The 11,614-nt window shown below is 36.6% G+C and overlaps 2 long non-coding RNA genes across 2 annotated transcripts; one reads left to right on the forward strand and one right to left on the reverse strand.

Moving 5' to 3' along the window:
- Positions 1-1,364: 1,364 nt before the first annotated feature.
- Positions 1,365-4,650, reverse strand: LOC139462268 (uncharacterized). Its single transcript, XR_011653023.1, has 3 exons — positions 4,547-4,650; positions 3,321-3,399; positions 1,365-2,571 (listed from the first exon to the last, which is right to left on the reverse strand). It is a non-coding gene; the product is annotated as an uncharacterized lncRNA (long non-coding RNA).
- An 899-nt stretch (positions 4,651-5,549) lies between these two features.
- On the forward strand, positions 5,550-11,042 carry LOC139462267 (uncharacterized). Its single transcript, XR_011653022.1, has 3 exons — positions 5,550-5,672; positions 5,927-6,008; positions 10,623-11,042. It is a non-coding gene; the product is annotated as an uncharacterized lncRNA (long non-coding RNA).
- The last annotated feature ends 572 nt before the right edge of the window (positions 11,043-11,614 follow it).

The following is an 11,614-nucleotide window of genomic DNA, read 5'->3' on the forward strand; positions in this document are numbered from 1 at the left end:
GGGGGATTGTTTCCTGGAAAATACACACCGACACGTTCCTCCCAGGGAATAAGGTGTGTTAAAAATACTTATTGTTGGAACACGTACATTTGCTCTCTTTCGCCATCCACGTAAGGTATAAAACGGTTGATCCTTTGATTATATACAGTTTCAACAACCACGTGTAACTGTGAACGTCTAGTAACTAACTTTTGAACATGTTTTTGCAGACTTTGGGACAGGTTTCTACAGAAAAGAAATATGCGCTAGGTCAACAACAAAAACGATCAAATCGCTGTTCACTTGCGCCAGGACACCCGAGTTCAAGTTTCTTACCAGACAATACGCCATCGTCAGCATGCAGCTAATTATAATCAGCATGCTCGGCGACCCTGTGTCGAAACATGTTAGCCAAACACCGACGGAGTTTAGAGCCTATACACTGGGGCAATCGCTGATGGTCTCGAGGAATGTTTTCAGAAGAGTCCAGATTCACTCTGGACCTTCTAGATAGATATGTCTTTCACGAAAGTCATGCGAACGTGAACGTAAGCCATCATGACAAATTTGGGGGTAGGTCTGTAATGACATGCGGCTGGATCACAGTGATTGCCAGAACGCAACCACAGCAAAAAAAGTGTAGGTTTCCGTCTTCCGGATACCTTCCCATTTTGGATCCGGCCCGGATACCTTCCGGAAACCTTCCGGAAACCTTCCAAAAAAAATGTCAAAATTTGGGGGGTGCATTTTGTTCACTTAAGTGTGAAACACATAAAAAATTAACTTGAAAATACCAAGCAATTTGAAGGTTGTTGAAGGCATCTGGAAGGTTTCCGGAAGGTATCCGGATGCAAATTTTCTTCATGACTTGCTTCTGGTAAATAATGTTAGCCTGTGCATTACAGATACCTGTTGTAATATTCTGTGTTATTTTAATGGTAAATATCCTCCTAAAACATTTTTGGAGAAGAAAATTGTTCAATTTCATATTTTGTCCTTTTTGGATGTTAATGGTATTTAATGAACAAACATCAGTTCTTGTATAATGATATCCTTAAATTTCATGTCCGGACTTCCAGTTTGTACTGAGAAAAAGAAAAAGTCATTGACAATGTGCTCACTTGGGCCTTTGGTCCTAGTGAGATGATAATAAGACTATTTGTAACGGTACATGTACTTGTTATATCCAAAATACTAACTTCATTGACATTTGCCTCACCCTAGTTTTATGGTACTACAGTAAGCTCTTCCTCAGTTACTGTGAATTATTTTATTAAAAGGGATTGACAGTTAATTTGACACTGGAGTTGTAACCACTGCACATATATGTGTATTCAAATAATATAACAACGATGTGCTTAATACTTCACAAATATCTCCAGAAATAGGCATTTTAGTTATAATTGCAGAAATACTTTATGAATGACCCCTTCACTGTTGCCTTGATCTTACACTTCAACCCCTCATGAGTTATCACTTTTGAGTGTGAATTTGACCTTCAATATCAGTGATAAATATTTCAAAAACATTTCAAAGAGCTATCCAGCACATAAACCAAATATGCAGTCCTTTGGTAGAATTCAACATATCATTGACCAAAATATGGAAGTAATGTAACCAGTATATGTATAAGAGTTACTAAGACTTCTGTAGAAAAGGCAATTTAAGGGAAAATGTAGTATATATAGATCACACACGACCTTTTTCCAACTTCGACCCCTGCCCAAAGGAAGAGTTAGACCACAAACAAACTTTTTGTCTGGTTGTGACTTTAACCTTTGACATAACAGATCAATGTGTCATCAGACGTTTTCAGAGCAAAGGAAACATGTGTTATTTATCTTGAGATGCCCAAGCAATGCATGGTTTCATAAGATAAGTGTGGCTATTAAACTGAGGCAAAATCATGAAACATCCCCAATTACACAGCTGGTAAATGAAACATAAGCAACAATCAAATTATCAATTTCTTTTATTCATATGCCTATAGTATATCGCACATTGAACAGTGTTCACATGATGGTTCCTGATGCAGTATGCAATTTCATCCTATTCTTCAATACTCATAACAGAGTGTGATAACTGTTCGCTTGACAGTACCTATGGATTATGTTCACCAGTTCAGATAACTTACTTTCCCTCAGTCCTCCTTTTCTTTCTATATTGCCATGGATGAACAGGAACCAGGATGAGGGGATAACAGTTAGACTCTATCTCTGCTGCATTGTGTTAGTAGAATTGTGAACTTTCCATTTGGTGTTTGGGTCCACATTTAAAGACAATAAGTCCCATTTATCATTCCTTTCAAGTGTTTACAAGAATTTCCTGAATGTCCTGGAAGAATTACACTCCAGCTTGGCATTGGTTGGTCTTCTCACATTAGCCAGACCAGCCTTTGTGTGTCCCAGTACCATTTGGTATACAATTTCTCGGTCGGCCTCCACTGAAATAACAGGACCCTCATCATCGCTGTCTGCAAATCACCTCTGATATCTGAAGGGGTGCAGCCTCTGTTTAGGACTCCCTTGTCTGGTCCTTCCAGACTGTCAACCTGGAGTACTCATCCAGGGATCTCAAGCAGGACTTCAGTTTCTGCAGCATTATGTAAAATGATTTTAGCAATCAAAAAGAATTGTTGCCACATGTACTTACAGATAGAAGGCAGCAAAATCACTTAAGTTGTCATATTTGAGTCTTGTTATATGCTAAACATTTAAGATAATCACATCTCAAATCTCAACCAGACAAACCAGTGACTAATGTTATGAACTCGGTCCAGACAAACCGATGATAACTATTATGGACAATATCCCACATCACTGTGGTATGATTACATGTGATCAATGAGCCTACTCAATCGCAACCTTATCTATTAATGAGGCTTGGAATGCTGGGAATCTTTTAAAGAGATGTCATTTAGTGATTGTTTCAACTCATCAACATGGAAAAAATATATATTCACAATCCTTGTCATATAGCCAAACTATTGCTGGATGCAGTGTTAAATAAATGATTTGGCTTTAACACTGCTTTGAACAGTATTCCAGATATATCACCGCATGTTAGTTTGATGTGGGAAGAAAGTCCTAAGTGATGCAGGTCTTTGATGAATCCCACGAGTATGTGTATAATGCTGACAAACCTAGCAACATAATCGGGGAGAACCAGGATTTGAACCCATGACTATAGGTTTCTGCTAAGCCCAAGAGATGCAACTCTGCACAGAAAATTGTAGTGCCTTAGATAATAGGACATCCGTGCCTACAGCGGTAAGGAACAAACTGAAGACATATTTGCAAAATAACCATATGAACCAAACAGAATAATTTCAAAATATTTACCACTCACTGTTGCTCTTCTATGGTCTTTCTTTGCATTGATGCTGCACGGATGACTGTCTCTTTTATTCATCCGGACATTCTACAAACATAAGTAGCATTCACATCACAGAAATGTCCAAACTGTACATGTTGTACATTTGATTCAAATGAAAAAACCCCGGTTGTGATTCCGACTTAGAACTACCCTAATCATAATAATTCATGTCAAACATTCAGAGATGACATTTATCCCCATATTTAACAAATGTTAAAACAATATTTTGACAACAAAGTCAGGGTCATTCAACACATACATTACATAGGAAATAACTTGTTCGACAATGCAGAGAGATCCTCACCGAGGTGAATATCATTCCATGAATTATTGCCACATTTTCTTGAAATGCAGATTAATGCAATGCAGTATTTACTTTTATTTCTAGGCTATTTGTTTGGCTTTTCCATGGCACTGTTTTGACAGAGATCTAACCTTGATATGACACTTTGTTCAGAAATGATATAAATAAGAGAATACTTTATTATTCCAGAGAAAATCTGGGTTACATAGTAAAAGCACAGAGAAACAAGTATAAGATTCATGATTAAAGTTAAATACACTCGACCCGTGAAGATTCCGGGGCAGACTAGGTCTTCAGCAACCCATGCTTGCCGTAAAAGGCCATTATGCTTGTCGTAAAAGGCGACTAACGGGATCGGGTGGTCAGACTCTCTGACTTGGTTGATGCATGTCATTGATCTAAATTCCGTGGCTCGATGCTCATGATATGAATCACTGGGTTGTCTGGTCCAGACTCGATTATTTACAGACCGCCGTCATATAGCTGAGTGCGGCGTTAAACAACAAACCAACCTAAATACACTCATACATACACACACAAACACAACATCCAAACACCAGGGTTAGAAATTGGCACTAATCATTTTGACATTGTAAAGGTTTTGCTTTATGCTATCATTTTAGGACTAGTGGACTGAAAGTGTTAGTTTCTACCGCTGCAAACACTAATCAACTAATGAATTGAGTGGTCAGACTAGGTTGTCATCATACTCTGAGGGCATGGATCTTTGCTGAAAATAACAATCACTAGATTGCCTGGTCCATGTTCAATTATTTACAGGCTGCCATCACAGAGCTGGACTATTGTGAGTGTGATGTTTCACATTACATTGAAATATACCATGATGAATACATGTAGTTTGTATTTATCACAAACAAAAATACTCACTCAATACTTGGTATCCTCCCTGAGGATGTCTGTGAACCTCCCCACAAACCCTGAACATGCTGAAACAGAAAACAACTAACTTGTCTTTATCCTTTCAATGTTTCAGTGTGAATTTGTTAAAGATTGATAATCTGTCATTATTCATTGTAATCCATATCTCACTTTCAGGTGGTTCAGGTGGCAACACATGATTGGAATTGAATGCCACGTTTTGTTTGACATGCACTTTGCAAGATTTATACCCTTGGTAACTAACCCTCATCATCAAATCCCAGCGTTATGTTGAGAATAAGGACACGACCCTTAAAAGTCCTGCACCTGTAGCTCTTATGCAATCCCAAATAGAAATATCATGTCACAACAAACACTTGATCATAATAATAACAAAGGGTTTCCGAAAACAACAAAACTAAAAGGGCCCTTGACGTTTACAGTAGTAACATGGAGATCAGGAAAATATCTAAATCAATCCATTCCATAAGATCTCTGTATAGAAATCATGGAACATTATGTCTCGAAGCCCTGCTACGTACCTGGCATCTGCAAGCTGCTCTTCCTTCCTTCGGCTGTCAATCGAGTTTTCGAAATACTTGACGTCCTTGTTGTGGATGGCTCAGGTGGATTTCGACCGGGATTTCCGAGTTAGAGGTGATTGAGAACAATGTATCGATAAACGAGGTAAGCATATCGCAATCAAGGATCACGGTGTACATCGATTACACGAGGTTTGAGTGTTTGTTTACATTTGTGTTCCAAAATGGCGCCCTCGGCCATACAGGGAATTATGGGTAGACTTGCTTGTCCCGGAATAACACGAGTTGGTCACGAATGACGAGCGGTCATTTCTGCAGCAGTTACGGAAAGAGACGAGGTTGGCCGATTACAGTTCATACAGGCCATATTGGGAGCCGCGGGGATTTCGACAGTGTGTATTAGGAAGTATACCTATGTGGTGTATGGAATATGCGTTTGCCTACCATGCCAGGCAGTGTGACAAGGGATATCCCAGCGGATGTAATATTCCTACAGCAGAAATGTTTCACAACCTCGATTGCAGGGAGCTGAAGATGTGACATATTCAGACAGAGACCATAATACATAGACTGTTATATGGTCTCTGATTCAGGTAAGGAATATGTTAATAATATTGATCACGTATTAAAGTTATTTATCTTCTGTAAGCCACTTATTCTGTTTTATATATGTTAGTAAATGTGTGATTTAATTTTTGTAGGATAAGCAATCTACCTAACTTATGTTAATCCTTGCTAATGTATATGATGTAGAAATATGTTTGCTTATTTATATTCCTTTATCTAGATACTCTATAGTGACTCATTTTTTTAGTTCAAACCGTACTGACTAAACTTACTTTTGCAGGTGTGAATAATCAAGAACAAATTAAATGACAGGAGTTTTGCAACAGTGAACATTGTGAAGTGGAAGATAAGACATTTGAAAGGTATGGATATTTTCACTTGAACTTGTTGAAGAATACCGTGATGACAACTTTATCATGTTGGGAATTTTGGCGGTGGGGTAGCCTAGTGGTTGAAGTGCTGAAGACCAAGGTTTGATTCTTGTCATGGGTACAATGTGTGAAGTCTATGTCAGGTGTCCCTTGCTGTGGTATTGCTAAAAACAGCGTAAAACCATACCCACTCATTTGGGGATTCCGGGTTGGAATTGGTCCCCATCAACCTATGCTAGTTGTAAGAGAGGGTTATACTATAAAGGGAAATAGCACCTCGCCTACTATTGCCTGGTGAAAACAGCGCCTTGTTATTTTTTTTACCTTGGGTCTGAATATGCCCGAATACATGAAATTAAACTTGCATGGTCACTTGTAAACACAAATAACTGAGAAATGTTCAAAAAGGTTTACATTAAAAACTAGCATCTACTTGCCGACTCTGATTTGGAGATGCAACTAAACTTATTGTGAAAATATAATATGCTTTGATTTCTTTGAAGTAAAATAAATGCAATTAAACTTGCAAACACAAATAATTGTTAAATGTTAGTCACCTAAAAATAGTTTACATTAGAAATTAGCCTCTGCTCAAATTTACTCATGATTCTGATTGGGAGGTGCAACTAAACTTATCATTGAAAGATCACATGCTTTGAAGTTTTAAGTAGCTTTACTCAGATTAGCTCAATGTCAAGCTGAACCTGAGTCTGGCAAAAATGTCAAGAAACTGGACAACAGGTATACTATATATGTCATATTTATTTTAGTAAGTAGGAAATAAATAGTAATTTTATAGAAATTTCATTTATATACATTTCGGCCAGGAATCAACATGTCTCTCCAGATAACAGACAACAATTAGTAGCCTTTTTTGCCAAATCAAGGTGCTGTTTTCGTTGGAGAAATCAGTGACATTTTGCTGAGGTGCCGTTTTAGCCTCACCCATAAGAGATAACCTAATAGATCAGGTGATCAGGCTCAGTGACCTGGTTCATGGCATCTGACAGTGACCATCTAACAGTGTGGATTGATGTTCACAATATCAATCACTGGATTGTGTAGAATTTTGGGCCTACCTTTAGAATACAGTACCTAACTTTTCAAACAGGTCACAGTATCCTGTGATGTAATTCGTAGTATTCTGTTGCCTGGCACACTGGCAAAACAATGCATTGTGATGTCAGGGGTCATTGGATGTGCATATATATGCTCTTTTCAGTGGTCTATCGTCTCCACACACTATGTTGTTGCATGAGTTTAAATATTATTTGTTTACTAAATATTGTTTTAGGGTAAACAAGCAAAAACTTATTTGAATACCGCTCCAGAATTAGAATACAATATGATATGACAAAAGTACAGTCAAGGAATACAATTATATACATGTTCTTATTATAGAAACTACGTTGTCGGCGCTGTCAGGTCGCATTTATAGTAGTAATAGTGTACTGCAATATACGGCAAGGAATAGTATTATAAATTTAAGATGCTATGTACAATCACAAAACCTATTGGATAGCTGAATGTAGTCTTCTACTGATTTAAGAATTTCTAAGTTTATTTTTGACGTCCTTTCAGGATTACCTAATAGAATTGAATTTAGATCATATCCCTTAACATAATAGTACATATTCTGTCTTAAATCATTGTAATTTGGACATATGAGAAAGAAGTGAAGTGCATCTTCAGTGTGATGGCCACAGCTACATGCAGGATTATCTTATAAATATTGCCTGCGGATGCACATTTTATAACAAGTGCTTGTTTATTTTCTATATACTTTTATTTCATTTTTTACTTATTACAGTGGTTAAAATGATTATAAATATAAATTGAAACTAATAATGTGCAATAAGCGGGTTATAGCTGAAACGACACCTTAGCAAAACAGCACTGACTGGCGAAATACTCGCCGAAAGCGATAATGGCGATTATTACTTGACGAAATGACACCTTATTTTGTTTTTTATCTTGGTAAAATAAATGAAATTAAACTAGGATTGATAACTTGCAAAGACCAATAATTGTGAAATGTTAAAACAAGTTTACAATAGAAATTAGCCTCTACTCCAACTTATCCTATACCCGACTCAATTTATTGTGATAACATGCTTTGAAGTAAAATATATGGAATTAAACACACATCGTCTCATACAAACACAAATGCATGTAGTTGTTAAACGTTGAAACAAGTTTACCTTCGAAATTAGTCCCCTACTCCAATTTACTCACCGACTCTGATTGGCAGACACAATGTATTTTTCACTTTAAAGTTTAAAGTACTCAATGTCAAGCTGAAACTGTATTTAAGAATCCTAACATGGTGCAATTTTTCACAATGGCCTTTCGATGTGTCATTTGAACATGTTGAAAGGTTTTACAAGGGATATTTGTAACCCAATACTTTCCGTAACGGGCGACAATGCTCGTCTAAAGAGTTGACTAACGCCATCAGGTGGCGATCAGGCTCGGTGACTTGGTTGATGCATGTCATTGATCCCAATTGTGTGGGTCGATGCTCATGATGTCAATCACTGGACTGTCTGGTCCAGACTCGATTATTTACATATAGCCAGAATATTGCTTGAGTGCGGCATAAAACAGCAAACCAAATCATAAGTGTGTAATAAATGATTTGAAATTAGCAAGTTTAATGTGACCTTCAATCACTACAACCTGATCTGAGTCTTGAAAAGATATGACTTTGATTCAGTGAAAATTTGCATCATGATAGTTTCAACTGTAGATACAGTTAATTTGTTTTTTGTACAGTTTCTGTTTATTCAATATATATTTTGTCCAAATAAGCTTTGCCTCTTCACCAACCCTATTCCTCTTTTGGAATAAATAGTGTCTAATAATTCAAACACCATCACCATCATCCTAGTGAACACAACAAAGAAATGCACATCAAAAACGTCATTATTATTATTTCTGATCTCTGATAAATTAGAAAAAAACTGTTATCCAGCAAGATACATTTCCTTGGTCCCAAGAAGCATGTTACATAGTAAACTGACTCGATAACTGAATAGCAGTTGTAAAGGCACAACTGACTAAGCCGTCACTACTCAATTAAGTAATTAACAGACAATTGCAAGTACTAATACCCACCCGACACTAATTGCCCTGTTAATCCCTAGTCCACAATGAGTTGACATTGAGTTCATTTTGCTAATTAGCTGTTTTTAGAGTAGCAAGGTAATAAACATCAAAGGTGGGGCAGGCTTTGATCATGTGTTCTGTAGAAGAGATGATGTCACTTGTTTTATGTTTATTTAGGATTAGCTACATCCCTTGATGCTACCAAGGCAGCCCTTGAGATTATCAGACAGTTTGGCTAGACACAAACTGATGTCTCCCTCGTAGCACACTATGTGTCAGACACAGACTTTGACCACTCTGTGCAGATGCATATCAATGCATAAAGAACATTGGGTAGATGATTCAACAATTGCACACAAGTCAAAGTTGGGTTTCACTGTATTTAGAAACAGACGATGGATCCAAAACTTTATAACAGTAATTATGATTAATTTAAACTTTGCCAGGCCAATATTTTGGCAGATTTGCATGTTATTGTTAATCTTCATTTAGTTAATTTTAAAAAAAGATAGGATGAATGATAAAATATGATAATGAGTCATGAATATTTGAATTCAGATCAGAACAAACAGGGAGGGTCACCCCAAAATGTGAGAGTCTCTAGGGGAGACTTTTGACAAAACGGACAATAAAATATAAAGTGCTTTGCATTTTCTTTCAGTGAGGGTTGTGTCAAAAATGAATGAGAACATACCGGTAATACATGACCGGCCCCTTTAATGTAATATACATAGTTTTTAGTTGATGGTTCAGATTGTACTTTTCAGTTGAATTTCTTATCACTGTCTATGATGGACTACCAATTAACGGTAGATATTTAATATCCATAATAACTTAGATAAATGCTTCTACAGTCTCATCCTAATTTGTCAAAATTTGAATTTCAATATAGCTTCCATTAATGAATTAATGAATTTGGTGAGAATATCTATTGTCTGAATTCCTAATATACTTTCTTTTGTATTTGGTGTGCAAGGGTAGCCTAGTGGGTGAAACAGTCTCTGAAACCCGGGTTCAATTCACCACATGGGTACAATGTGTGAAGCCCATAGCTGGAATATTGCTAACAAGCTGCATGAAACTATATCAACTCACTCGCTCATTATGTTGTATTTTGAGATCACTTACATGACATGTGTTTTGATAATTATGAATAGTTGCATTTATGTATTTATGTATAAGAACCTATGTAACTTAGTTTTGCATAGTCTTGTTTACCCTTCCTTACATTTTGATGTAATGCAAACACTCAAGCAAAATTCAGGTGAACCTTGTGGTATTGTTTTCGAAGACCGCATACATTTTTGTATTTTCTGAACACTTTTCTGTTTGCAATGGCTTATTTACATGTTCAAAGATTGGTTAAATATCAGTTGCAAGATAAATTGTCAATACCTCACTGTTTGAGAAAACAACTTTAAACATTTGTAAATTTATATGTGTGTGTTTCATAACTTTTGACTAACAAGTTTCTAAAGATGTTATGAAATGTTTCAGGTACCTGGATTTCACAATCTGACACCAGCTACATTTAAGAAGATCTTGCTCACACAATTCAGACAAGGGACTCGCCGGAAGATGAACAGTACTCCTGATAACAACCAACAGATTCACCTCAGAAAGTGATGATTCTGAATGAATAATGCCACTAATGTGACTGTAGGTGGTTTTATTATGACACTAATGAAGTCTGAATGAATTTATGCCAAAGCACTGTGACTATGTCCAGGTTGTGTACACCGATGCTGACCATACAAATCTGAATGACCTTTGTGGTTTACTGCAGAAACATAATTGACTTTAGATATTCTTCTTCAATAAAATTCTTCTGAGATTTGACTAATTTGTTTATTTAGAAAATGGCATTGAAGCGTCTGTTCTGTAAGGCCTTGCAAACACCACTGGTTACTTTATGCTAGTTCCTCTTCTTGCTTGATCAAATTTCAATTTGTGATATGTACCAATGAAATGCCATATAATCAATAAATAAGATTTTTTTCCAAAAACATGATTTGTTTTGCTTCATTAGCATAAAGATATATAATACTGATCAGCCATAACATAGGTGCTGAACAAATATGAAATGTACTAATGCCCTGTATGTTTTCCTACTATAAATACTTAACAAAAGTTGTAGTTCCACCATAGTAGACAAATGACATTGATATTTTTTCTGTACTTTATTTAGGTGTTTTCTATGGATGCCATTAGTCTTATGCACCAATTTGGGACAATTGTATTCTGTTTTATATTCCCATGAAACTACACTGTCCCGATATAACAAGTACTGATACCGTTCCAAACTAATCTGTTAATCTCACCAGGGCCAAATGCCAAATCACATAGCCAATGACTTTCCATTTTTTTCTGAGTGAGAATGCTGTTTTGCCACTTTTAGCAATATTGCAACAATATCATGGTGGCGGACACCAGCAATAAGCTTCACACATTGGACCCATGTCGCAAAACAACTTGTGAACAATGCATGC

Source organism: Haliotis cracherodii, unplaced genomic scaffold, assembly GCF_022045235.1.
Source record: "Haliotis cracherodii isolate W230 unplaced genomic scaffold, xgHalCrac1.p SCAF_15, whole genome shotgun sequence".
Taxonomy (NCBI): domain Eukaryota; kingdom Metazoa; phylum Mollusca; class Gastropoda; order Lepetellida; family Haliotidae; genus Haliotis; species Haliotis cracherodii.